Genomic DNA, 6,000 nt, shown 5'->3' with positions numbered 1-6,000 from the left:
TGTGTATGTATGTGTGTGTGTGTATGTATGTATTTGTGTATGTATGTATGTATATATATTTCAATGTATGTATGTGTATGTATGTATGTATGTTACACGTTTATGACATGTTTATAACGCGTAACGCGAAGACACGTTTATGACATGTTTATAACGCGTCACGCGACAACACATTTATGACATGTTTACAAGGCATCACGTGACGACACGTTTATGACATGTTTATAATGCGTCACGCGACAACACGTTTATGACGTGTTTATAACGCGTCACGCGACGACACATTTATTACACGGCTATAATGTGTCACGCGACGACACGCTTATGACTCGTTTATAACGCGTAGGGTGATGACACGTTTATGACTCGTTTATAAAACATCAGGTGACGACACATTTATGACATGTTTATAACGCGTAACGCGACGACACGTTTATGACACGTTTATAACACGACAGGCGACGACACGTTTATGACACGTTTATAACGCGTCACGTGACGACACGTTTATGACACGTTCAATACACGTCACGCAGCGTGACGTTTTACATGTTTATAACACGTCACGCGACGACACGTTTTTTACATGTTCATAACGTGTCACGTGACGACACGTTTATTACATGTTCATAACGCGTCACACGACGACACGTTTATTACACGTTTATAACGCGTCACGCGACAACACCTTTATGACACGTTTCTAACGCATCAAGCGACGACACATTTATTACACATTCATAAAGCGTCATGAGACGAAACGTTTGACATGTTTAAAACGCGTCATGCGACGACACCTTTATGACATGTTTATAACGCGTCATGCGAAGACGCCTTTATGACATGTTTATAACGCGTCACGTGACGATACGTTTATGACATGTTTATAACGCGTCACGTGACGACACATTTATTACATGTTTATAACACGTCACGCGACGAAACGTATATTACATGTTTATAACGCGTCACGCGACGACACCTTTATGACATGTTTATAACGCGTCACGCGACGACGCATTTATCACATGTTTATAACGCGTCACGCGACGACGTGTTTATCACGTGTTTATAACGCGTCAAGAAACGACACCTTTATGACATGTTTATAACACGTCACGCGACGACACGTTTATGACATGTTTATAACACGTCACGTGACAAAACGTTTATGACATGTTTAAAACGCGTCACGCGACAACACGTTTATGACTCGTTTATAACGCGTCACGCGACGACACGTTTATTACATGTTTATAACGCGTCAAACAGCGACACCTTTATGACATGTTTATAACGTGTCACACGACGCATTTATCACGTGTTTATAACGTGTCACGGGACGATGCATTTATCACGTGTTTATAATGCATCAAAACACGACACCTTTATGACATGTTCATAACGTGTCATGCGACAAAACGTTTATGACACGTTTATAACGCGTCACGCGACGACACCTTTATGACATGTTTATAACGCGTCACGCGACGACACATTTATTACATGTTTATAACATGTCACGCGACGACACGTATATTACATGTTTATAACGCGTCACGCGACAACACCTTTATGACATGTTTATAACACGACGACGCGTTTATCACGTGTTTACAACGCGTCAAGAAACGACACCTTTATGACATGTTTATAACGCATCACACGACAACGCATTTATCACGTGTTTATAACGCGTCACGCGACGACGTGTTTATCATGTGTTTACAACGCATCACACGATGACGCATTTATCACATGTTTATAACGTGTCACACGACGCATTTATCACGTTTTTATAATGTGTCACGGGACGATGCATTTATCACGTGTTTATAATGCATCAAAACACGACACCTTTATGACATGTTCATAACGCGTCATGCGACAAAACGTTTATGACACGTTTATAACGCGTCACGCGACGACACCTTTATGACATGTTTATAACGCGTCACGCAACGACACCTTTATGACATGTTTATAACACATCACGCGACGACACGTTTATGACATGTTTATAACGCGTCACGCGACGACACATTTATTACATGTTTATAACGCGTCCCGCAACGACACGTTTATGACATGTTTATAACGCGTCACGCGACGACACGTTTATTACATGTTTATAACGTGTCAAAAAGCGACACCTTTATGACATGTTTATAACGCATCACACGACGCATTTATCACGTGTTTACAACGCGTCACGCGACGATGCGTTTATCACGTTTATGACTCATCAAAACACAACACCTTTATGACATGTTTATAATGCGTCACGCGACAACACCTTCATGACATGTTTATAACGCGTCACGCGACGACACCTTTATGACATGTTTATAACGCGTCATGCGACGACACCTTTATGACATGTTTATAACGCGTCACGCGACGACACGTTTATGACATGTTTATAACGTGTCAAACAGCGACACCTTTATGACATGTTTATAACGCGTCACACGACACATTTATCACGTGTTTATAACGCGTCACGCGATGATGCGTTTATCACGTGTTTATGACGCATCAAAACACGACACCTTTATGACATGCTTATAACGCGTCATGCGACGACACGTTTATGACATGTTTATAACGCGTCACGCGACGACACATTTATTACATGTTTATAACACGTCACGCGACGACACGTATATTACATGTTTATAACGCGTCACGTGACGACACCTTTATGACATGTTTATAACGCGTGTATCACGTGTTTACAACGCGTCAAGCAACGACACCTTTATGACATGTTTATAACGCATCACACGACAACGCATTTATCACGTGTTTATAACGCGTCACGCGACGACGTGTTTATCACGTGTTTATAACGCGTCAAGCAATGACACCTTTATGACATGTTTATAACATGTCACGCAACGACACGTTTATGACATGTTTATAACACGTCACGCGACGACACGTATATGACTTGTTTAAAACGCGTCACGCGACGACACGTTTATTACATGTTTATAACGCGTCAAACAGCGACACCTTTATGACATGTTTATAACGCGTCACACGACGCATTTATCACGTGTTTATAACGTGTCACGCGACGATGCATTTATCACGTGTTTATAACGCATCAAAACACGACACCTTTATGACATGTTCATAACCCATCATGCGACGAAACGTTTATGACATGTTTATAACGCGTCACGCGACGACACATTTATTACATGTTTATAACACGTCACGCGACGACACATATATTACATGTTTATAACGCGTCACGCGACAACACCTTTATGACATGTTTATAACGCGTCACGCGACGACGCGTTTATCACGTGTTTATAACGCGTCACGTGACGACGCATTTATCACGTGTTTATGACGCATCAAAACACGACACCTTTATGACATGTTTATAACGCGTCTCACGACGACACGTTTATGACATGTTTATAACCCAGCACGCGACGACATGTTTATGACACGTTTATAACGCGTCACACGACGACACGTTTGACACGTTTATAACGCGTCGCGCGACAACACCTTTATGACGTGTTTATAACGCGTCACGCGACGACACGTTTGTGACACGTTTATGACACGTTTATAACGCGTCATGCGACGACACCGTTATGACATGTTTATAACGCGTCATGCGACGACACTTTTATGATACGTTTATAACGCGTCACGCGACGACACGTTTATGACACGTTTATAACGCGTCACGCGACGACGCATTTATCACGTGTTTATAACACGTCATGCGACGACGCATTTATCGTGTTTATAACGCATCAAAACACGACACCTTTATGACATGTTTAGAACGTGTCATGCGACGACACCTTTATGACATGTTTATAACGCGTCACGCGACGACACCTTTATGACATGTTTATAACGTGTCACGCGACGACACCTTTATGACATGTTTATAACGCGTCACGTGACGACACGTTTATGACATGTTTATAACGCGTTATGCGACGACACGTTTATTACATGTTTATAACATGTCAAAAAGCGACACCTTTATGATTTGTTTATAACGCGTCACACGACGCATTTATCACATGTTTATAACGCGTCACACGACGATGCGTTTACCACGTGTTTATGACGCATCAAAAAACGACACCTATAAGACATGTTTATAACGCGTCAAACAACGACATGTTTATGACATGTTTAAAACCCATCACGCGACGACATGTTTATGACACGTTTATAACGCGTCACACGACGACACGTTTGACACGTTTATAATGCGTCACGCGATGACACCTTCATGAAGTGTTTATAACGCGTCACGCGACGACAAGTTTATGACACGTTTATGACACGTTTATAACGCGTCACGCGACGACACCTTTATGACATGTTTATCTTGCATCATGCGACGACACCTTTATGACATGTTTATAACGCGTCACGCGACGACACGTTTATGACACGTTTATAACGCGTCACGCGACGACGCATTTATCACGTGTTTATAACACGTCATGCGACGACGCGTTTATCGTGTTTATAACGCATCAAAACACGACACCTTTATGACATGTTTATAACGTGTCACGCGACGACACGTTTATGACACGTTTATAACACGTCACGCGACGACATGTTTATGACAAGTTTATAACTCGTCACATGACAACACGTTTATGACACGTGTATAACGCGTCACGCGACGACACGTTTATGACACGTCATGCGAAGACGCATTTATTACGTGTTTGCAACGCATCACGCGACGACACGTTTATGACACGTTTATAATGCGTCATGCGACGACACGTTTATGACACATTTGTAACGCGTCACGTGATGACGCGTTTATGACTCGTTTATAACGCGTCACGCGACGACACGTTTCACACGTTTATAACGCGTCACGCGATGACACGTTTATGACACGTTTATGACACGTTTATAACACGTCACGCGACGACACCTTTATGACATGTTTATAACGCGTCATGCGACGACACCTTTATGACATGTTTATAACGCGTCACGCGACGACACGTTTATGACACGTTTATAACGCGTCACGCGACGACGCATTTATCACGTGTTTATAACACGTCATGCGACGACGCGTTTATCGTGTTTATAACGCATCAAAACACGACACCTTCATGACATGGTTATAACTTGTCACGCGACGACACGTTTATGACACGTTTATAACACGTCACGCGACGACATGTTTATGACACATTTATAACTCGTCACATGACGACACGTTTATGACACGTGTATAACTCGTCACGCGACGACACCTTTATAACGCGTCACGCGATGACACGTTTATGACAGGTTTATAACGCGTCACACGACGACACGTTTATTACACGTTTATAACGCGTCAAGCGATGACACGTTTATTACATGTTTATAACGCGTCACGCGACGACACATTTATGACACGTTTATAACGCGTCACGCGACAACACGTTTATGACTCGTTTATAACGCGTCACGCGACGACACGTTTATGACTCGTTTATAACGCGTAAGGCGACGACACGTTTATGACTCGTTTATAACGAGTCACGCGACGACATGTTTATGACACGTTTATAACGCGTCAAGCGATGACACGTTTATTACCTGTTTATAACGCGTCACGCGACGACCCATTTATGACATGTTTATAACGCGTCACGCGACGACACATTTATAACGCGTCACGCGACGACACAATTATAACGCATAAGGTGACTACACATTTATGACGCGTCACGCGACACGTTTATTACATGTTTATAACGTGTCACGCGACAACACGTTTATGACACGTTTATAATGCATCATGCGACGAAAGGTTTATAACGCGTCACGCGACGACACGTTTATGACATTTTTATAACTCGTCACGCGACGACACTTTATGACATGTTTATAACGCGTCACGCGACGACACCTTTATGACATGTTTATAACGCGTCACAAGACACCTATATGACATGTTTATAACGCGTCACACGACGACGCGTTTAT

The sequence above is a fragment of the Sphaeramia orbicularis genome, chromosome 11, assembly GCF_902148855.1.
Source record: "Sphaeramia orbicularis chromosome 11, fSphaOr1.1, whole genome shotgun sequence".
In the NCBI taxonomy this organism is placed as follows: Eukaryota; Metazoa; Chordata; class Actinopteri; order Kurtiformes; family Apogonidae; genus Sphaeramia; species Sphaeramia orbicularis.
Note: the sequence above shows the minus strand (reverse complement) of the source record.